This window comes from Equus asinus, chromosome 25 (assembly GCF_041296235.1).
Source record: "Equus asinus isolate D_3611 breed Donkey chromosome 25, EquAss-T2T_v2, whole genome shotgun sequence".
Lineage (NCBI taxonomy): Eukaryota > Metazoa > Chordata > Mammalia > Perissodactyla > Equidae > Equus > Equus asinus.
Genome location: NC_091814.1, coordinates 49,286,614 through 49,310,564, shown reverse-complemented (window position 1 = coordinate 49,310,564; position 23,951 = coordinate 49,286,614). Strand labels below are relative to the sequence as shown.

At 43.4% G+C, this 23,951-nt stretch overlaps 1 long non-coding RNA gene across 2 annotated transcripts; it reads right to left on the bottom strand.

Moving 5' to 3' along the window:
• Positions 1 to 558: 558 nt before the first annotated feature.
• LOC139042038 (uncharacterized) lies at positions 559 to 21,509 on the bottom strand. Of its 2 annotated transcripts, XR_011498236.1 has the most exons (4): positions 21,346 to 21,509; positions 18,316 to 18,420; positions 4,852 to 4,942; positions 559 to 3,969 (listed from the first exon to the last, which is right to left on the bottom strand). It is a non-coding gene; the product is annotated as an uncharacterized lncRNA (long non-coding RNA). The 2 variants fall into 2 exon arrangements; XR_011498237.1 differs by lacking the exon at positions 4,852 to 4,942.
• Positions 21,510 to 23,951: the final 2,442 nt, after the last annotated feature.

Sequence of the window (23,951 nt, the reverse complement as noted above, 5' to 3'; positions counted from 1 at the left end):
CTCACGGAGAGTTGTCTGGCCTTTGATTAAATACCAGATAACAGAAGTTGCCTCTTCAGATGAAAAAGGAATGTCTGGAAGGAGACCCCTTTTCATAATATATTTTTCCTCCTTTTGAATTTTGTCCTGTTGCATTTACTACCTATTCAAACAAGTTAAATTAAATATTTTGAAGATGCCTTCAGTGTGAGGAAACTCATTACCCTACAAAGCAGACCATTCCATTTCAGACACTGGAATTGGTATAAGGTCATTTCTCCTGCTGAGCTGAAATCAGTCTCCCCGTGGCTTCTCCTTTCCTACCCGCCCCCGCCTACCCTCTGCAAGCAAGTATTACAGAACCAGACTACCCCTCTCCAGGATCAAAAAATCTTTCTGAAATACTTGAAGACAATCATTCTATTTTCCTTCAGTCGTTTCTTCTTGAATGCTAGAAACATCACCCACTTTGCTATGTCAGATCTCTCAGCTAGAAGGGCTAGAGGAATAGAAAACTAATGTTATCGTTCATGGAAGAAAGGAACTGGTCCCAGGGATGAGAGCTCTGGCCTTGCTTAACTTTGCAGCCTGAGGGGAGGGAAATGGGGGGCTCCCCTTGACAAGGAACACCTGAGCTTCCTAGCAGCCTCAGAAAAGTTTCCTGAGCATCCATGATAGGCAGCAATGCATTTTTTGTTGGGGCCTGTTTCCATATGACAGAAGCTTTGCATTGGCTTTCATCTAGAGGTTTATAAAGCCAATAAAATCAGGGGACCAAATTTAGGGGCACTACTCTTGGATAAGAAAGACAATGGACAGGCCTGGGGCTTTGTGCCCAATGCTTTCCTTTATTTTTCTTATCGTTTAGACAAGTACTGCCTCTCTTGCTCCCTCCACCCCAAGTCCCCAGAACTGTGCTAAAATATGCAGGAAGCACTGGAATACATACCCTGCCCTCAAAAAGCACATGTTTATCCTAAGAAGGCTGTATGCACAAAAGCAATGAAGTAAGAACAAAAAACTGATTCGACTGTGGCCAAGAGCAACCAGGCACCAGGAGCAGCACTGAGACCGTGGAGTCCTCCCGTAGCAAGTGAACACGTAGGTAGGCCCCCAGACTGTCTGCCTTCCCAGACCCTGAACGTTATCTTCATCTCCTCTCTCCTACAGAAACTGACCCTATTGACCTATCAGGAGATGACCTTACATGTATCTGTCCCATTGCAAAGAAATGTACTCCCCCCAACTCCTACTCAAATATCTTTTTATCCTGGTTTCCCTGATGACCAAGGTTACATATTTGGGACCAACTGACTGGAGCAGAAGAGAAAGTCTGCAATTATCAGGTTTGCGAAGTGGGCACAGAGAGATTTGTCCGCCAGAGGGATATTGTCAAGGCTCAGACTCAGGCGAGAACAATGCTCACCCCTACAAGATGACAAATCCTGGAATGCCTTGCCTGGCAGCCTGTGGCACACTGAACCCCAGTATCCGCATGATACAGGCTCCCCGGAAAGCTGGTTTTCCGGAGCACCTGCTTGCTTATCAGAATTGTAACCACAGGAGGAAGTACGTATCTAGAAAGGTGCAAACTGGACAGTGAGGCCTCCTGCACGAGCCTGAGCTCTTTTGTGTCAGCTCGGGCACACCTCTCATTTATCTGTGCACCCTGGACCAGTTTGCACACCAGGCAGGCACCTCTTGTTTGCTCAACTCAATCGATTTACCCCCAGTTTATTTTTATTTTATTTTTTTCACCCTGGAGCACGTCACACATGTTCTTACCCCAATGTTTACCACCAACCAAGCTGAGTGACTCACTGAGCGTTTCCTGCCCTCATTGTTCTCTCTGAGGGGAGGAATCAGGCTTTCCACTGGTGGAGGGCCTACAACATTTAGCATGGCAAGGAGGCGGGGTGTGCAGGAAAAAAAAATCAATCGGTAAACATTTAATGATTATCTATCATCAGCCTGGTGATGTGCTTGGCACTGGGAAATCAAAGATGAGTAAGATGCTTGTGCCCTCGTGTTGAGGGAGGGAGGCAGACAGGTGAGCCCTCACAGAACAGTGTGATAAGAACTGGGGCTGTGAGAGCACGGAGGATGGGCACCTGCTCCAGCCTTGGTGAGGGGTAGCGTTGGGAAAGGGTATCAAGGAACTAATAGGGGAGGTGACAGCCCAAGGGATGAAGAGGCATTAGCTGATCCAAAGACAGGGCAGGGTATGGGGACAGAGCGGAAGTGCAGCAGCCAGTGTGACAGCTGGGAGGTGAGAGAAAGCATGGGTTAGAACTGAATGATGAGTCCTTGTATCTCAGAATTTTATTTATTTATTTGTTTGTTTGGTGAGGAAGATCGGCCCTGAGCTAAGATCTGTGCCAGTCTTCCTTTATTTTGCATGTGGGACTCCACCTCAGCATGGCCTGATGAGTGATGCTAGGTTCACGCCCGGGATCCGAACCACCGAACCCTGGGTTGCCAAAGTAGAGTGTGCGAACTTAACTACCACGCCACCGGCCAGCCCCATCAGAATATTTTTCTTACAGCTGGGAAGTTCTGAAGGTTTAATCACTAGTTTTTCACTCCGTTTAATGATGGTGATTAATACCAATTAGTGTTCACGTGTAGCCTAAGTTAATGAAAGCCCTCTATCCTGATCCGTGAAAAGGAAGCTTAAAATGTGTCGAGGTCATGGAAAGCAACAGCCAGGGCTCCACCCCCACCCTTCCCCCTCTGTAGAAAAACAGAGGCCACTAGCAAGTGTCAATCATGCTGGAATGTGCTGGTGCAGCTCAGGGGGCTGGGGCAATCTCTCTTCTCTCTTTCTCTCCCCTTTTGGTCTGGTGAGCTTGCATACTGTCTGCATTCTGGGAAGCTGCCCCTGTCAGTTCTCATACAGGACTCCCTGCTTAACGAGGTGCACACGTACCATTGCTTTCGCGCAGACTTCCTCCTGCTGTGTCCTGCCTTCCCGCTTCTCCACCCACGCATGGCCCGGGGCCCTTAAAACTGTGACAGCTCTCTGGAGACAGAAAGTCTACAAGGGGGGAGCTTGATCTCTTGCAGGAGGACCAAAATGTGGGACAAGACTAGAATGTGATCTGTGGATCTTTTCCATAGGACCCAAAAGGAAGTAGGATGGTTCACCCTCTGAGGAAAACATTTGAGATTTTTAAATCTCAAAAGAAGGGAAAGGACCTCAGATCGTTTTTTCCATAGTAAAAATAACTAAGATTCTTAGATGTTCAAATGAAAGTTTAACATAGATTATCTCATTTGATCCAAAGAATAATCTTATGAGGCATTTACAGTTATTGCCCTCTGTGCCTCCATTTCCTCGTCTGTAAATCGGGGATAATAGCGCATCCAACCTCATGGTCTTGTTAGGATTTAACAAGTAAGTAGTAAATACACTGGAACTGTGCGTGGCACAGAGTAAACTCTCAAGAAAATGTTAGTATTTGTTATTGTGAGGAATCTGGGGCACAGAGGTTAAGTAATTTGACCAGGATCACACAGGTGATAAAATGAGGCCAAGATTCAAACCCGGGCAGTCTGGCCCCAGAGCCTGACTCCTAATGGCAGCGCTATCCACCTAGCTGCTCTGCTCCACAGAAGAATTTAGGAGTGACAAGTAACCAGCGACTTTGGGTCACTAGAGAGAAGCTAGAGAATCCCTTTGGTTTGGGGAAACTGGTGGTTCTCAAAATCTGCTCCCCAAGCAGCATCCTCCGCATTTCCTAGGAACTTCTTAGACCTGCGAATCCTCAGGCCCCATCCCAGCAATCCTGAGTCTGAAACTCTGGGCTGAGACCCAGCACACCGTTTCCACAGCCCTCCAGGTGATTCCGAGGCACACTGTAATCCCAGAGGCGCCGGTGTAGACGCTCAACTCTGTTGTCCCATGCCTGCAATGAGCTTAGGCTCCACAGATGAATATGACTTTCAGGGTCTTTCCACCACGTTGACGCTCTTCAACCCATCTCTCACCTACACAGGGAATAAAAGTTTTGAAAAAGCTTAGCAGATGGCTCGTCACAGAGGGGCCGGCGGAAGCCTTGGCTGCCCTCAATCTTTTCTAAGGGAGCAGATAGCAGTGGGACTTTCTGGGGTCTCACCTCCTCCAATAATCCCTCCAGGGGTTAAGGAAACAGTCCTCTGAAGAAACAGACATCTAAAAAAGTGAATTAATTTGCCCTCCCAGCCACATCATGTGGAGGCCTCAAGAAACATGAGAATGTGTCATTTATCAAGCTCACACCCTGTGCCAGGCACTATTCATCGTGCATGTGCAAACTCTTTTAATTCTCAAAGGTCTTGGAGTAGGGATCACTTTTTCATTCTCCTATTACAGATGGATTTAGGGCTGTTGAGTCACAGAAAAATGAAGTAATTTGCCTAAGGACAAACAGCTCCCCTGTGGTGGAGCTAGGGTCAGAACCCAGGCATCGTTGGAACAGAGTGGGCCCCACAACGCGGTTCTGCCTCTTCAGCAGAGTCTATGTCCGTGGTACAGGAGAAGGAAAAGAGGAAGAGTGGGGAGGAGAGTAGATCAGAAACACCAGGCCCTCAGCTGATTCTGGAGCCAGATTCACGGCCCCCACCCCCACCCCCCCCACCGCCCCCCCCAGCCATGCTGTCTCAGCCAAACTCTGCCACATCAGTCTTCTGGGCTGGAGTTTGACACTCACGGCTTGTTCATCAGAGTTAGGAGGCAATGACACATGCAGTCCTTAGCCAGGGAGCATCCTGAGATAGATATCAAAGTCCTGCCTTCCAGTGCTGTTACACTGACCCAACCAAGATCCGAGCTCGAGAAGGCACCAGCAGAGCTTCCCTGACCACGAGCAGTTTGGCTCAGGCCCTGCTTACCTCTCTGCTTAACAGGAAATGGGCTCCAAGCAGGACATCCTGGCCTGAGGGAGGGACCTGTTGCTCCATGGCGGCCGTTTCAGCTGGGAGGCTGGGGAGGATGGGTTGACAGGTATAACCAGGTTTTCCCCCGCCTGCCCACCCTTTCCTAGCAGGCAGGCATAGGTTTCTCCCTGTGAGTCTTTCCTCCTGGGCATCTTTATAGAGAGGGAGGACTGCCTCTGGTTTTCTCAGAGGGAAGGAAGCTGGAAGCCAACAGGCCTCTCCCTGGGAGACTGCAGGCACATGCCAAGGTTCCCAGGAAACTGCCAGCTCACCTCGCCTGACAAATGACCTCTCCTGACAAATGGTGAATGGACTTTCCAAACAGTAGTGCCACTGAATAAAAGCAAATTGCCTCTTTTTAAGGAACACAAGGTGTTTCACAGGTAGGATCAGATCTCCGTCCCTCTGCAGACGCAGACATGGAGAGCAAGTGAGGATTCTCAGACCCTCTTTACAGAATAGGAAAATTGGATCACCCCTTCACAGAGGGGCCGACTCATTTGACTGCACTAATGCCTGAGGGAATCTGAGGTGGGTGTGGGACCCATGACCCATGATTACTGTTGATGCTTTCTGAATGTGGGAATGTCTAGCGTGGATCAACTCCATCGCTGGGCAATGCTCAGCCTTGTAGCTCCTAGACTCCGCACAGAGAGTGTTTTATTTCCTTCTCTTCTGAAGCCAGTTTTAAACTTAAATATATGTAGGAAAAAAAATCGATTCTCCCATTGGGCAATCTAAAAAGTCCGGCAAGGATACAAGCAGCCCTTGTTACTTGGACCAGGATCTGAGGCAAGGCTCCTTCCCCAGAGGAGGACTCTGGAATAACTGTCCCTTTTACCAGGGCTGGCACAGCTCCAGCGAGAGCTGAGGGAACAGATTAATAACACCTGAGGGCTCCTAAGAGTGGGGAGTGGGGCCTCCCAAAGTCATCGAGTCCTGCTAGCTGCCTTCATTCTCGCCCCAAACCATTCTAGATCAATTAGCCTAAAATCCATCAGTCCTTAAACACCTTCTCCCACCTCCGTAGGAAAGAAGTCTTTCTCACTCCGCAGTTCCCGGAACTTTCTGCCTCTCATTTCTAAAAGCTTGCTTTCCACTTGGGTATTAGAGATGGCCCAGCTGAGAAGCAGGCTGTTAGGATTTTCTTCACAGTCAGGCACAGGGAGCCCCGGGATTCCTGAGCCTACACCAGAAGGACCCCAGGTTAACCCTGAAGTGGGGGTACACTCATTCATTGAGCAAATCTTTAGAGAGCACCTTCTAAGTGCCAGGCTTGATGTAGGCCCTGGAGATATACCAGTGAACCAGACAATTCTCCTTGCTCTCACGAGCCTACATTCTAGTAAATGTAAACAAACAAAATAAAAATTAAATATGGTATATTAGGAAGTGATGATGGCTATGGAGAAAAGCAAAACAGGAGTGGGAGATAGCCAAGGAGGCTGATAGGGACATGAGGACCCAAGGGGATCCAAATCAGTAGTAGGCCCTTGGGTAGGGTTGTCTTGGCCTGAATGCCACTTCTCCCCTCCCCCCCGACCCTACACTTTTACCAAGAGCTCCTTCTGATGCCTGCTTTTCTTCTTTTGATGCTTCTGTTCTTCTCATTTCCTTCACCACCAAAAACTGTGCCTCTGTCTCTATTTTTTAAATTCTCCTGATATTCAAGGTCCAGCTCAAGCCCAGGTTTTTTGCAGCTCCTCTGAAGCATACAGACCTCTCCCTTCTCTAAGCTACAGAAAAACATTAAGCCGTACAAGTGCTACTTGATCTTATCTTGTCTTTTATTGTTCTGTAAGTGCTCCTTCTATACCGTTCTCAATGCATTGAAAGTTGCGACAGAAGGAGGCTGAGATCTCAGCATGTGGTTTTGAATATAGGACGCCTTTGGTAAGCGTACCTGGTGTCTAGTGCAATTTGTAAGAGTCAACTCCTCATTCCATTCTGGGAAGCTGTGGCTTTCTCTACTCAAGCTCTGAACCTCTCTCTCTCAGCAGAAACTTTGCTAGGGTCCATCTGATATGAATTTGCTCAGTTTTCCCTCTCATCACCTCAAAATGTAATCTCTATTTTCAGCATCTCTCTGCTGTTTAAGAAGAGTTAGTGCTAATTCTTGTCCAGGACTAACTTAACTGCTTCATCTACACTTTCCCACCGTGGCCACTCATGTGGTCTGGGAGATTATTCTTTTCATTATCCAGAAATTCTTGTTCATTCTCTTAAAGTACTGGCTCCCTCTTCCTAGCATCCAAGCAAATTGAAGTCTTCTCTATTGAAAATAAGGAAAAATCTTGATACTTCCTCCTCAAGCTGCTACCAAGCCATTTAACTGTTAGAACATGGACTCTTGAACCAGATTGCCCATAGTTTAAATACCAGTTCTGTTGTTGCTAACTGTTGCTTTGGGCACTTAGCCACTCTGTGTCTCAGTTTCCTCATCTGTAGAAATTGGGATAATAATAATAACAACTTTCTCATACTGTAGTGTTGAGAATTAAATAACATAATTTTTGTAAACGGCTTGGAACAGTGCCTGACACATTGTAAATGCTAGGTGAGTGTTTGTTAATTTAAATAAATAACTATTAGGCATTAGCTATTATTATTTCTTTCATTTCCTTGGTCCTATTTCTTCCTGGAGTTACCAGCCAATCCCTCTATTGTCTTTCCTCACCAAATTTCTCAAAAGGCTAGTTTACAATGCACATCCTCCACAAATTGTCTGCACTTCCTCAAGTCTCTTTCAGTCCTCAACCCGCTGCATCTTTGAAACCACCTTCTTCAAAGCTGCCCGTGGCCTCTTAAGCTGCCAATCCAAAGTCTCTTTTCATTCATTTGACTTCTAGTCTCTGACTTGGAATCTCTGCCTGCCTTTGGTTTTTCTGTCAATCCAGTTTCTCCTCAGCCATCTCCTCTCCATGTACTCCACTCTGTAATGCAGGCCTTCCCAAGGGTTCCTCTCGGCCTCTTCTCAGGCTACACCCTCTCCCTGGGGGTGTAGTCCACACTCCTTCTTCAGTGATTGTTTACATGCCATTGGCTGGCATACCTATTAGGCCTGACATTTTCCCCCTGAACACCAGCCCAAAAGCCTGATTGGCCAGACAGATAGCTATCCTGTCAAATACTCGGTTACAACACGAAAATCTTCTGCCTCTCAGGTATTGCTTCAGGTCTCTGTTTTGGCACTCAGTTGTAAAGCTAGAAACCTCAGAGTCTTTGTTGTTCTGTACCTGTGTGTGCCTTTGCATTTTACAAATCAGTTGGTGCATCCCTTAGCTCAGTTGGTCCTCACAACCCTGAGAGAATCATTTGATTAAGTGATGTAGTACGTCTTAATCTGGATGAGTCTTCTTTTCCAAAACTGACAGAATGGACATATTTGCCAGTCCTTTAAGAAAGAGCGGTATAATTGCTGTTCACAAAGCAAGAAAATGAAGCTCACAGAGGTTAAGTGACTTGTCCAAGGTGTTGGAAGTGTCAAATGCTATAGTATGTATTATGAAAGCTGAATAAAACATCATCTAATGCAAAATTTCCATAATTACTAATAAAATATTAAATTATTGGTGATAAATGTCCTAAGAGAAGTACTAAGTATACACAAATACAGAGGAGAGGGAAATAAATTTAGTTAGGGATGATAAGGATCTTGGAACAAGAGTAGGATTTTAAAAGACGCACCAGCTTCTCTATCTCTCTTTCTTGTCCCCCATCTTTGATCTGTCCTGTGGACTTGAGTGACCCTTTCTTAGCACTTTCAAGTATTGGCTGGGGGTTTCCTCTAAATGTGATAGACAGATTTGAGGCATCTTTCATAAGGACATTTGGGTATAAACTCAAAAGGTCACCTTTCTCCTGGGGTGTAAAGAGCCAGCCAAGCCTCTGACAAAAGCTCACACAACATCGTCTGCCATGTGAACTGGAAAGAACAAGGGAGGGCGCAGGATGATGAGCTACACAAGCCTCAGTAGCATTTGGGCAAAGCCAAAGTAAGTGTTCCCAAATCATGAACCCAGAACCCACATCAAATCCCCCAGTGGGTGGTATGATGACAGTTGTCTCAGGCTCAGGTCTCTGGAGCATGCTGTTTGGAAGTGACCCTACATGCTGCAATCCATGTGGTGTAGAAAGAGTCTTAGAGAAATCTAGGGTATTTTTTAGGAAGTCCATGGCTACGAACTGGAGAACCAGCTTTGAGGAGAGAAAGAATAGAATAGAGCCTTTTATCCCACTAATGTCAAATCACTTTATTTCCTTTAAGTCCAAGCTGAGATTTATTAGATTGGGTTAAAACAGTTCCTTGCAGACTTTTTGGGTTACTGAACCAGGATATTGTCTGACTTCAGGAAGAAGAAGGTAGTTCAAACAATTTCTCTACTCTGCAGCAGCCATTATCCACATCCAAAAGATCAGTCATTTTTCTGAAGCTTGGTGTGCCCAAAGCCACCCCATTACTATCACAATGGTGCACAGGGTATATGCAGTTTCAATTCTGACTCTTCCACAGAGACAGCAAGACAGAGGAAGTAATTCTCTATCAAAATCAAGTGAAGAAACTACGGGTTAGATTTCAGTTTGATGATTTTCTAAATGACAAGAGGCAAAGTCTAGCAGTTGCCAACCCAATTGGGCCTGGATGGGAGGCACTCAGAAACTCAGTGCCCCCCTCTTCCCTAGTCTCTCAAGTGCTACGCTGTCACTAGTGGTGCATGACCATTATTTGATTAAGTGATTGAATCAGTCTTAATTTGCAAGAGTCTTCTTTCCTCAGACTAGCAAAATGGACATACTGCCAACTCTTTTAAAGAACTGTTGTGAGGGTTAATGAGATTATGCTTGTACAGGGCCTGAGTTCCTGCTAAGTAGAACAAACACTGAATGTAGTCATTATTTAACCTGACTGACATTTCTTTGAATAGTTACTCAATAAGTAGTGATATCATGAAGACCAGGCCTAAAACTGGAACAGCTATGAGCTATCCAGCCACAACAGTCCGTGGGTACTCTCTTCCCTAAAACCATAGTCACCAACCACAGACGGAGATTTTGCCAGTCTGCTCTGATAGCTATGAAGAGGCTGTGTCACATTTAAGTTCAGATCGCTAAAAGGTCCTGTTCCTGGTGGGCTGGAGAGAGGCCACCTTCTCTGCCTAGATGGCCATCAGATGGTGTTCAGGCAGTGCCCCAGCCTGGGCAGCTCTGTCCCAGGACAGTGGACAAAAGGAATAGAATAAATAGAGCTGACTCCAGCTCCCTAGCAACTTCATAATCTGTTGAAGATATAAGCAAGCTTCATTTCACTAATTGCAATGTTTGAATTAAAAAGTGAGGAGAGGCCACTTCTAGGTCCTAAAATCCACCCTGTGGGCTGCAGTGGGATGTAAAGGACAGGGAGTGGAGGCAGAGAACTGCCACTAAGAGGGAATAATTCTTTTAAGTCTCTGGGTGTGGGGCTATAAAGATCCAGTCTCTTTGAGTAGGACTCACTGGTGTCAGCAGCTTTCCTCAAGCGTCTCCCATCAGCCTCTTCCCTGAGCACTAACACCCTTCCCCCACCCCACCCCTAAAGAACACTAACCTGGAACAACTGGGTCAGAAGAAACTCCTAAAGCTTCTTCCATGGCAGGACAGCTAGACGGTGGGAGGGCCCACTGGAGAGGGCCTCATCTCTACAGCCAAAGGGGGCCAATAGGCTACAGCTGGAAAATGGCATATACTTGTCTAGAATTGTTTACCACTTGCTTCCATTTGAAAAGGAAAACCTAGCCTATGATATCAAAACTGTCATAATCATAACTCTGTAGGGAGCATACTTGACTGATAACTCCAGCTGCTGCCCCTCTGGATGTACCACCATGTTCATACTGAGGCCACACTTCCTACAGGCTGCTCCCAGCCACTGATGAAGCTCAGGGGAAGCATTGAGGCCAGCCCATTCCTGTAAGACTTGGGACTCCTCCAACAGGTAACTTTGGCTCAAGGACATTCTATCAGCTTGGCCAACCCCTTCTTGGAATTGTGCTGCAGTCCAAGGCTCTTCCTACCCATTTCTCCTTCCTTCTCACGCTCTTCGTAGTTATCAGACCTGCATCATGGTCTGAACGTTCTCCCCATCTTCGCCTCCTCCTTCCCTCTTTGTCCTTCACAGGCATTGGCCCCAATAAATTTCTTCCACTTATCATCCTCTCTTGGATCTGCTTCTAAGAGGACCTGAACTATACAATCATTAACAACAATACATTGTTATCATTAACAATAATATATCTGTTGCATTCTCTGTGGAGGGTACTAAACCAAGGCTGAGGGACAGAGGAAGAGTACAGAGAGATATAGGCCATGGTCCCTGCTCTCAGGGAGCCTTTCATTGAATAGGTAACATGAGCCCCACAGATACAATGGTAAACAATAAAAAGAAGTATATGCTTCTAACACAATACTGTAATCACTTTTTTACATGACTATTTCCCTTCCTATATCTCAGTGGGACCAGCATTTTTCAAACTGTAAGTCAGACTCATGAGGGGGCTGTAAAATTGTAGCAGCGAGTCACAACCAGCATCATTCGAAATCAAATAGAAGAATGCAGTATACCTAAGTATTATATTGTGAAACTTTTGTACATATATATACACACATATACCCACAAATATATAGGTGTGTAATATATTGTGATGTAAAATGGTTTTTTTAAGTATGCTTTTTGGTCAGGAAGATTGGCCCTGAGCATCTGTTGCATCTGTTGCCAATCTTCCTTTTTTTTTGCCTCCCCAAAGCCCCAGTACATAATTGTATATCCTAGTTATAGGTCATTCTAGTTCTTCTATGTGGGATGCCACCACAGCATGGCTTGAGCAGTGTGTAGGTCCGCAGCCAGGAACTGAACTGTGAACCCGGGCTGCCAAAGCGGAGCATGCAAACTTAACCACTCAGCCACAGGGTCAGCCCCTAAAATGTATTTCTTACTGGAACAATATCGAGAAATTTTGAAAGCTACTGAACTAGACTATGAGCTTTCTGAGGACAGAGATGGTATAATTTTTCAGGGCCATATCCCTAGTACCTAGAGCATGGCCTAATTATGTGTAGGGACTCAATAAATTTTTGTTGACTGTGTGCGCTTTGGATGGTTAATTTTATGTGTCAACTTGACAGGGGTAAAGGATGCCCAGTTTCTGGGTATATCTATGAGGGTGTTTCCAGAAGAGATTAGCATTTGAATTGGTAGACTGAGTAAAGAAGATCACCCCACCAATGTGGGTGGGCATCCTCCAATCCATTAAGGGTATGAATAGAACAAAAAGTCGGAGGAAGAGTGAATTTGATCTCTGCTTGAGCTGGGACATCCATTTTCTCCTGTCCTCGGACATTGGTGCATTTGGTTCTCAGGCCTTCATACTCTGACCTAGACTTACACTATTGGCTCCTCTGGTTTGCAGGCCTTTGGGTTTGGACTAAAACTCCACCACTGGCTTTCCTGAGCCTCCAGCTTACAGTTGCAGACTGTGGGACTCCTCAGCCTCCATAATCACACGAGCCAGTCCCTTATAATAAATCTCTTTCCATATATCTGTGTATATCCTATTGATTCTGTTTCTCTGGAGAAGCCTGACTAATACAGTGCTGTTTAAGAAAAAGAGGCAGTTACTTCACAGAGGAGAATAAATCTGAGTAGACCTTGAGAAAAGGTTTGGATTTAGTAAAATGAGAGGAAGAGGAAGAAAATGCAGGGACTATGATGTGAGCAGAGATTCAAAGGTCAGGATGCTCATGCTATGTTAGGGAGATTGAGTAGACCAATTAGATTGGCTTAATGTCTATCAATGTGGAAAGAAATAAGGGAGGAAGAAGAAGTTGGCCAGAAATTGATATCAAAATGGCTAACACACTTCTCCAAGCATGATTTTCTGCAATGATAAGGTGCTAAGGAAATAATGATAATGACAAAATCATACACAGCACTTACACAAGGCATCTTTCAAAGGTCTCAAAGCATGTTGATATGCTGCATTATTCATCTTCCTGATAATTCTATAAGGCAGGTTCAGGGAAGCTATCATCATCTCCATTATATAGGTAAGGAAACCAAGACAGAGGCACTGAGAGTATTTTAGTTCCACGTCCCTATAGTGAGCCAGGTGGAATTCTTGGTCTGAAATGCAGTCACTCCATTTCAGCTATCTTTTCTAGGACCAATCCTCATTGTTAATGTGTGTCCCAGTTCTCATTCTGCATGTGTCTATAGATGTTTCTCTCTTCCAGACTACTAAATGGATTTAAAACTACTTTTCTACCTTGTTCTTTAGTAAGATGGACTGGTATATCTTCTTTTTTAGTGTTACACAGATATTTCTTGCTGATGCCTAAAGTGAAATCTTTGTGTCTAAAGGTAACAGAGCCAAATGACACATGGGTCTTATAGTGAATTTCTAGTCTAATATAGGTTCATTCTATTAGTCTACTGGAGACTTCTGCCTGTGAATTCCATCAATTTCTCTCTCTTTATGCTGTTCCTCTGCTCCACCCCTGCCCCCAATAAGACATGATCCAAATCTAGTGAAGGCAACTGCATGGTCCCCAAACCTCTTTAACTTCCAGTTATTGCCTTTTGTTCTTCACGGCCCACTGTAGCAAACTGGATCTCCTGTCCAAGAGCTCCTTAGAGACCACTTTACTTATTCTGAGGACAGATGTGAGGGTCAGTTATGGTTTCTCTTGATTTGCTCAGAACTCAGTTGAACATCAGCCCAGTCTTTGACATCTTTCAGGCCACCTGAGCTTGCTAAGCGTCTCCTGGTCATGTCGTGCCTCTTCTTGCTTTGCATGGCCATTTGATATTCCTCCCATTGATTGGATGCAGACCTCTATTGTGTCAGGCTCATTCATGTTAAGTCAACAACATGTGCAATGTCATGATTGGCATGATTTGTACTTTATTTCCTAGCTCTTCCTGAGCTAAATTGGTCATGCTTAATGCCCAAAGAGCAGCATAATATATCAGAAAGAGCAGGGACTCTGGAGTCTTGCAGACCTGGGTTTCTGGTTCTGCTGTGCCTACCGGCTTATAACCACAGACTTGGCCTTTAGGTAACCCCTTTGAGTCTCAGTACACTGCTTTAGTCTTTCTCTACAGTGCCTAGCAGGGTCCTAGACACATAGTACACGCGTAATTAGTGCCTGTTGACTTGATTTGACTAAACCTGCTTATAGGACATTGTAGCAAGTTTAAAGCTTATCCTTCTAAGCTGTAGCTAGGTCAAACCCATCAGTGAGAAAAAGAGACACTGGCCATAGGAATGGTTTCTGCAGTAGCTGAACACTAGTTGATACTTCCTTTCCTCTTCCAGCTCTCCTAGACATAAGGCCTTCCTCCTACCCAATAGAGCATTCTCTGGAGTTGAATGAATTTATAGGCTCGTCTGGTATTAGAGGGTGGGTCACACCTCTTAGGGAAACTCCTGAAGATCATATCAGAGCCCTGTTCCTCCCTTATGATTGGCATAGGAAGAAATGGAAAACTGAAAGAAACATATCCTTAAAGCCTAAGGCCAAGTGCAATGGTCCCCACAACCATGCGCTCGCCTGGTATTTCAATGGGAGGAGCAGTGGTAGAAGACCAGCAGTACAAGGCCCTGTGCCAAATGCAAGGATGACAGCATGGTCCCTCCCTTCCTCGCTAGCTCTCCCATCAGTTCCCTATATATATTCCAAGATCCAGACATGCTGAACTACTTGCGATTTTCTCAAAGTGCCTGCCTGTTTTTTGCCTCCAGGCTTTTGTAGATGCTCTTAGTCTGTCTTCCTAGAATGCCTTCTCATGCCTGACTTCATGCTACTTACCCTTCTGGGCTCAGCTTGGTATCAATTCCTCTCCCGTTAGAAGTCTTTTTCCTCATCACCAACCCAGACTATGCTCTCATAGTACCTTCTCCCTATCTTCGTACGTGACATGTGATGTTGCAATTGTTTCACTTGACTGTCTCCAGGAAGATGATGACAATGATAACATAGATGCTATCTATTGAGTGCTTACTACATTCCAGGTACTATACTTTACGTCATTAATTATCACACCGATCTTGTGAAATAGGACTATTATATAGATGTGGAAAATGAAGCTTAGAAATGTTACCAAACCAGGGTCATTTTACCTGCCAGATGACACACCCATCACCTAGACAATGAGTTTGCAGCAGAGAAAGAGTTTTTTCACAAGGGAGAGGAGAAGGGGGAAAAAAAAAATCTCAAGTCTGCCTCCCCCAAAACGGGGATTAATGATATTTATAGGATAGAGAGGCAGGATGGTCTGAAGTATGGGGATAGATTGTTGGAGGTAAGGAAGAGTGACGTCGCTGATGATCTATGCAGGCACAGTCAAACTTCATGGGAAGCATGTTCACAAAATGGTGGCATTAGCATGATTTGAGAGTAGAGTTTTTGACCCTCTGATGTCAAAGGGTCACCTATCAGTCACCTATCTGCACAGGCCCAGTTGATGAGTTGGTGGTCTTAACTGGACTGAACTGGACAAGGAGTCAACTCTCAGTTCAGAACTCTCAGTTCAGAAAAACATAAGCACCTGTTACCATGGTGACCAAAGTGTCAGAGATGTTATCTAAAGGGTGGGATTTGGTAATGCAGTATCTAACTACTTTTGCAAACAGACAACTGAGTATAGTTAAAGCAAGTTTGCCCCCGATTTCAGAAAGGCTTTGTCCACGTTTATACGGTTAATAAGAGGTAGGGTCAGGATTAGAACACAGGTCTGTCTGACTATAAGTCTGATTTTCACCACTACATCATGCAGCCTCACACTGGGCCGAGCACAAGCTAAAGGCAGAGGCCAGACCTTTCATCTCTGTATCCTCAGTGTCTAGCACAGTGACTGGAATGAAGTAGCTGTTAGTAGGTGCTCAAAATGTGTTTGATAAATCAATGAATGAATGGCAATGAATTGCCATTGCCATTATCTTTAACTGAGTCCTGATAATCTCAGTATATATTTCCTGGCCCTAGATACTCATTTGAGAGAATCAGCTAAGTCTGAAGTAAAAAGATATGTCAAGGACAGCAGCAAGAGAATATTTTGTAACTTGGCTATGAATATATTAGATATGTTGGACTGGGCTGAGTTACTGAGACAGAAAGCTATATAAAGCAGGTCAAGCAGCCAATGATGAAATAGATACACATAAATTGTATTTACTCCCAGGAATTCCCACAAAGGGATTACAGAGTTTAAAATTCTGCTGAGGTAGGGCCTTGGGCAAATAGCTTGGCCTTATTTGCACAATAAACAAGTGGTCCCCAGTACAAACTAAACTTCTCAGCCAGGCAGGGTGCTTGGGAAGCAGATCTGGACTCATAACAGGTTTGAAGTGGTTTCTCTGTTGGAGTAGGAGGAAAGAAAAGATCATTTTTGGTGGAAATAATAAACCTGAGGAGAAGAGGCTTAGAAAGGCTTTGTCTACTTTTATATAGTTAATAAGAGGCAGGGTCAGGATTAGAACACAGGTCTGTCTGACTGTAAGTCTGATTTTCACCACTACATCATGCAGCCATCCCTGGTTAACCCATCCACGGCCACCAGTTGATTAGGGTAGAGTCTAGACTTGAATCTGCCACTCCTCTGAGTTCTCCTTGTCTCTCAAGGAGTGCTTCTTCTCTGTAGAGGGCAGACCTCAAGGACCTGGCAGTAAGCTTCCTTCTTGAGCAGTCAATAAGAGATCGTTTCTTCTTGTTCTTTGGGGAAATTCCTCCCATAACAGAGAAATATATCTTTGTCAGTTTCATGGAATTTGAATTTCTCATCTTGGCTGGGTCCCAAGCCCCCTTTTTAACATTGACTTTCATCAAAATTAAGTACAAATAGATCCTAACACAACTCATGAAAATGTCATTTTTCCTGCTTGGGTAAAATAAGAGGCGATGTACCAACTGAAACTGCCCAATTCTTCTCAAGCAGAAAATACACAGCAATCTCAGAGCACACTTATTGTCATAGTATTTGTCTTCTCTTTCCAGTCTTCTCTAAAGGTAGGTCGCTTCTCTTAATGCTCTGTGGCTTTAGATAAATTACATGTTTTCTAGTCAGAGCTGGGCCTCGGCGTGTTTGTGACATGGTTTTTGTTAGAGGTGAATCCTTTCTCAATGCTCTAATCTGTTACCCCCTGAGTTTGCTGTTGTATCTCCCTTAGATTTTCTTTCTTCAGTTATAATGATCTTACATTTGGGTTCCAGGATGACAGGAAATCATAAAACCCCAAGCTTGGGAGTTGCTTAGGCAGTTGATAGGTGGATCTGAGAATGAACTTCTATAGAACGTGTCTAAAATCATTCATTCATTCGTTCAACATTTATTGAATATGTAGTATATGCCAGGCGGAATGCTAGGGGGTTAAGGATATAGATAAATAAGAAATTTCTCTACTGTCAAGGGGGTTAAGTCTACTGGAGTGGAATTTTTGCTTCATGGTTTAGTGGAATTCCTACTTTAAAAGTCATTTGGTGGTTACCACGGGCTGGGGGTACAGGGGAGAGTTGGGAATACATTGTTTAAGGGTACAAACTTGCAACTAGTACGTAAGTCCTGGAGATCTAATGCACAGCATAGCGGTTACAGACAACAGTACAGTATTTTAAACTTCAAAGTTGTTAAGAGACTAGATCTTAATTGTTCCCACCACAAAGAAAGAAATGATAATTATGTGACATGATAGAGGTATTAGCTAATGCTAAGGTGTTAATCATATTGCAAAGTATAAACGTATCAAATCAACGAATTGTACACCTTAAATGTACACAATATTATATGTAAATTATATTTCAATTAAAAAAGTCATTTCGTTTAATTTCAAATCAGAATACATTCAACCACTGAGGTTACCTACTTTGGAGGACCAAATTGCTGCTGTGGGGTTTGGATACACATGCATTGATTTTAGTAAAACAAGTTAACCTAAAATTTTAGGAAAATTATAAAGCAACTACTGAGATGCAAAATGAATACATCAGGTAAGCGTGTCTACTTATTAGAAAGATTGATTCCTGACTGGTAGAGTTAGTGGCATAGAATCTTGATGATTGATTCCTGTATTGAGAGTAGATAGTACATATGAAAGTAGCTTTACATTTGTAAATGGAAAATACAGCTATTGTTATTGTTACATATTGACCTTATTTAGGGTGGCACTTCAAAAATCTATGACAGGGGGAATTTCATGTGATTAGATTTGAGTCTGGAGACCTGACCATACAGCCACTAAGAATAATCTTGTGGAATTTTCTGGACCTTTTTAAGCTTTAGACTTTGCTTATGAAATGGGGTTATATCTAATCACCTACTTCACTGAGTGGTATAGATGATCAAAGGAGATAAGGAGAATTGAAAATGTAGTTACCATCTGTTCCCCTTACCCAGTAATCGGCATCACCAGTCCACTTCTCACCTCCCAGTCCACAGAGAGTGTGTGCAGAGGGAAGGAAGGGAAATGAAAGAGACTGCTTTCCTCTGGTGAATCCCTGTGAAGGGAGAGGAAGAGGAGGGCAATCACGTGGTTTCATTTGCCCACCATCCCCTTGAACATGAGTCTCAGTGGGTCACTAGCCTTTGTTACAGCAGCAGCATGTTTTTTCAGAAATGCTAGAGCATATTTCCCCGCTTCTGCCCAGAACATCAAACATTTATGAAGTGTCTACCTCATGAAAGACATAGAGCTTCAAAGATGAAAAAGACACAGTCTCTGCTCTCAGGGAAAATTGCACAGTGGAGGGGCCCCTTGAAGTGGTCACAGGGAGGAATGGTTCACAAGACAGACAATGGAGGAAGGGAGATCTTTATTAGTGAATCATACCAGCTTCAAGATTAATTCAGAAACTTTAGAAGACACATTTACACAAAGACTGAATAATTATTCTCACCCCTTGACAAGATGCACTAGGCCTCATTTCCCACAGAATGAAACAACACAACACCCAGAATCATAGAGCTCCTTGCCTGCTGTGGACATATCTTGGATCTCACTCTCAAACTTTCTCAGATCTGAAGTTTCGAGAATAATCAAGTTTGCAGTAAGACATAGAAAAGAAAGAAAATTCTAGAGAGAACACTGGAAAATAACAGAAATGGATGGGCAACTTCAGGGGAATTTGTAATGGAAGAGGAATGGCAGATCATGGCACAGTCTCAACAAATAAGCTGTGTTTTCACTTTGCAGCAATTATGTTACTAATTGAAGGTAATCACAATAAAAGATTTTAAAAAGCTAACATCTAAACGCAGCTCAAGTTTTTGATCAATGTGTTAATAAGTTCGTTTAAAACTTCTTTTATAGTGTCTAATTATAATTTGGCCCAAGACTAAGTCTGGTGACAGTGAATGTTGAATGGATGAAGACTTGTCCTTGACCTTCTCCTACAACTCCTTTTAGCCCTTTACTCCACTGCATCTTTGGGCACCAAACAAAACCTGCGTACCTTGGTGAGAACCCTGTGGTCCAAACCTCTCTTTGTTCAACACACACCATCACCACTTGGGTTCTGGATCCAATTTCAACGTGGCCCTACTCTCCGGTGAAGAAGAGAGCCAGTGAGTTAACAGCAGTACGTCCTGCATTGAGGAAGAAAATGGAGCTGTTCGAGAGATAGAGAAGGATTTAGAGAGCTAGGAAGAGAAACAGGGAAGCCAAAGGAGGAAGGAGATTCAACATGGAGATGGTGAACCAGTAGGCCAAACGACTGAGAAGACTTGGGTTTAGTGATTAGAACTGATGAGCTGAAGAGAATGAGGGGAGAAAAGACAGGACGTAGCATGTTAAGGAAGAAAAGCAGCTCATAAATAAATGGAGAGAGGGTTATAATAAGAAGGATGGTAATCAATGTTTACTGGGGAGCTTAGCTGTGTGCCTAGTATTCCACTAAACACTTGGTGCGTATTATCTCCTTACAGAGACCCTATTAAGGAGGAACTATTATTGTCCCCATTTTACAGATTAGCAAATTGTGAAACAGACTGGACAGTAATTTATGCCATTACTACATTACATTACTGACAATCTGGAACTAATGAAGCTCAAAATCAAACTCAGATCTGTTCTACTCTTGACTGTTAGGTTATTGTGCCTCTCACTCTAGGTTTGATTCAGAGGAAAAAAATAGTTCTATCTGGATCTCATGAGGAGAATGTGGTTGAGGGAACTTTTTATTAAGACAGGGAAGATATAAAGATATATGTGAGAAGGTGGGAAAGAAGCAGTGGAGACGGAAGCTGAAGATACAAAAAAATGAGTCCTAATGGGTGGAAACTTGGAAGTGATGGGATAAAATTTCCCAGGGAACAGAAAGGGTTCTGATTGTAAACACAGCTGGATGAGTTAACTTGAGACATAGGAGAAGGAAGAAAATGGTCACTGGGTTTGATGATTAGGAAATAATTTTGTTTGAAATAGCTTTAACACTTAGATTTCACAGAGGAAGTCAGTTGTTAACAAATATTCAGTTATTTTTCATATGTGTTATGCACGCTGTCAAGCAGAGTCAGCAACAGCACAGCTTGTCATTTCTAATTATTTTCTAGAAACTGATTATAATGATGAGAAACAATTTATCTTTCAGTAGTCTATCATGTAAAATATTTACTTTGCTCTTTTCATCTGAGGAATTATATTCTTCAGGTTGTCTCTGGAAAGGTAGGGCATGTAAACTGGAATTCTTTTGATTTCTAGATCAGAAACCCAACTTGTACTAGCTTAGGTGAAAGAAGATTGCCTTGTCTCACATGGCCAGAACCCAGGAAGCACAGGGATGGAGCCAGCCTTGGGAAAACTGGAGACCGGGGCTTGAATATCAACAGGATCCTCTACCCCTTATCTCTGCTCTCTGCCGCTGACTTCATTCGCTCCTAATCAAGGCTACAAGCAGTCCCTGGATTGGATTTGTATCCCTGCCTTACCAGAAAGAAAAAAAGGCATTTCTCTCAAACTCCATTTGAAAATCCCAGGGAAATGCTCAGAATGTGCCAACCCGGGGCATGTGCACACATGTAGGGCCAATCACTGTCCAGGAGGGTGAGGTCAGCTCCCATCCAGACCACTTGGCCAAGTGCAAGGTAGGGGAGTTCAGTTCCCCTAGAAGAAGAAAATACTATTTCCAGAAGAAAGAAGGGGCGATGGTCAGAAACAAATAAAAATCTATTACATAAATGTAGTCAGATCTTTTACTGATGAGGAAAGTGAAACACAGAGGTATTAGAAAATGGACGCATAGTCTCCGTGAGTCAGAATTGGCAATAGATATTCTTTACCAATCTCGGTGCTAAATTATTCTAGCATTTGTGTTAAAACCAATAGCAGTATGCGACTAGGAGTTCATATTTCTGGGTATATCCTCAAGAATTAGCTTCCCTCTTCTCCATATAAAGCAGTAGGAAAATACTCGTAACAAATTTACCTTGGGCCAGCAAGCCGTTGCTTGCCTCAGGCCTGTCTTCCCCTGGGTTGTTCATGGCGATCTCAGAGAGGGCCCCACCTGCAGAGTCATAATGAATGAGCTAAAGAATAGGAAACTTCAGCTCCACCTGGTCTGCCAACACAAGCCTTTGAGCTATCATTTCATCTTTCACGGTTCATTTAAAGTGAGGACTTCCTTCCTCCCCAGAACTGAGAATATAGACCTTTCGACACACTAGAATATAGAGAGCATAGGTCCAATTTTTATCTCTCAACTTTAAATATTTTCAAGGAATTGGCATATTTCACACAGCTTCAGGATATTTTTCTCCTCATTAATAAAAGGAATTTGAAAAGTAAGTATTGAATGCTTAGAAGTAAAGCAGAACATAAGGATTATTGTTATAGGCAGAGCTCTTGGAAATACATACACATGGAAGGAAGGAAAGCTGGACTTAAAGAATAATGCTTATGTCTAATTTACTGTGTGCAGATCTTAGCCTGGAATGCTGAAAAGACTCATGGAGAAAAACTCAATAATTCATTGTTTTATTGTTGAGAAAATAAAAGGAACTTTACTACTATCCTCCAGCTTAATATGTACAACACACAAAACACGTTCCTCAACTAGCAGAACTGCTTTTAGGACTAAAAATAGTCCTAATGGATATTTTTCAAGTATTTTGTGTTCTCTTCCACTCACTGATTCAACTAATGTTCATGGGTGACTCCTTTGTGCCCAACACATTGCTAGCTGCTCACTTGAGTCTCACTTCCCCTCTGGAGGAGTCTCATTGTTCTCATTTTACAGAGACAGAGAGAAAAGAAGAGCCTTATCGAAGGCATCATAAGCACGGAGCAAGAGCCTGGGGTTCTGGCATTGTAGTCTGGGTTTTTTCTGATACCACAGCCTGTGCTCCTTCCACTGACCCTTGTCTCTATCTTACCAGAGTCAACAAGTGGTGTCAACATTTAGATATTAAATAACAATGGGGTGGGGGTGAGGGGAAAAATATTCTTTCTTCACTAATTTTAATTTTATGAACAAAAAATTAAGCAGTTTGCATAGGAATAACAGAGAATAGAGCAAGCCATAATTTGAGTAGTCAGGAGGCATGATATAAAACCATCTGTGCTTCCCCATGTCTTTGTGTGTGTGTGTGTGTGTTTGGTTTTTGTAGTGCAAACAAGTTCACTGTGTTGCAGAAAGGTGTGGAAAGTGCAACACAGCAGATTAGAACTACAGGGTGTATAGGTGTGGGCTATCCCCCCATTCACAGAATTTTATTTACTCATCAAAAGACCAGCGTAGCATGTGATCAAAGACAGCTGTGTCTTGGAAGAAGCGATATCCCACAGGCGATATCAGAGGGTCACGTAGCCACGTGGCACCTAAAGATAAGTGCTCCTTCTGCACAGCCTGTCCCAACAGATACACTATTTGCCAACTTCATGTGAAATGTCCTTTTGGTAAATACAAAGGTCCTCCTAGGAAACATAGGATGGATACATGCTGGTATTTTTACCTGAAATTAAAATAGAGTTATCGAGTGAATAATTAAGGAACAAAAATCAATTATCCCTAAACACATCATCTTAATAATAAAGCTAATTTCACTTTTGGGTATTCCCTTCCTGGGGACATCACTGTCTTTAGAATACATCCTTTTGGCTCCCATGGTCTCTTGATAAATGACAATTTACAGGAGTTGGAATACCTGTCCTTACATTTTATTTCACAAGACCGTGGCCCTTCGCAGCATGATTGCACGGTGTTTGTCTGTCTTTTATGAACTCTCTGGTGGTCACTGGATGTTCAAACAAACATACCAAGAACAAAGTAAGTGTGCTAAGCAAGAACCATTTCTCTCTAGTCCCAACTCCCTTCAGTCATTGCTGGTACAAAAGGAAGAACCCAGGGGCTGCTTCCTGATTATGCATTTTCAGTTTCTTTTTTTTTTTTTTAAGATTGGCACCTGAGCTAACATCTGTTGCCAATCTTCTTTTTTTTCTTCTCCCCAAAGCCCCCCAGTATATAGCTGTATATTCTAGTTGTGAGTGCCTCTGGTTGTGACATTTTCAGTTTCTTAAGCAATTGCAACAGGAAGGCATGGAACTAGGCCTTATTTCCTGTGATGCGTTATTATTTTCAGCTCTTTGCTCCTATCATTATTCAGCTTCCAGCTTTTACATTTTTAAATAACTCCCTCTTTTCTTTAAAAAAAACAAGTCACATCAAAAACTGCACATTCATTGCTGCCAGTAAAAGCCACAAAAAAGGAAAAAGAGGACCTCTTTCATTGTTCTTGAGGCTTCCATCAACTATAGGTCAAGCTTTCAAAGATTGTTTTCTTGGAACAAGCAGGAGGACAGAGAAACAGCTTCCTGAGGGTCACCATGATGAACACAAGGCTGCAGGACCTGCCATGTTCCCTATTCACTCCCTCTTCTCCTTTCCTCCAGCTCCCCATCTCCTCCTTTTCTCTCTCCCTGTCCCTTGTTCATATTCTCCCTCCTCCCTTCACTCTCTCTTTCCTTTTATCTGGACGAGTTTTTCATTGTGAGACTATTAAGATCAAAGAAATAATATCTGATTGTTCCGATGAC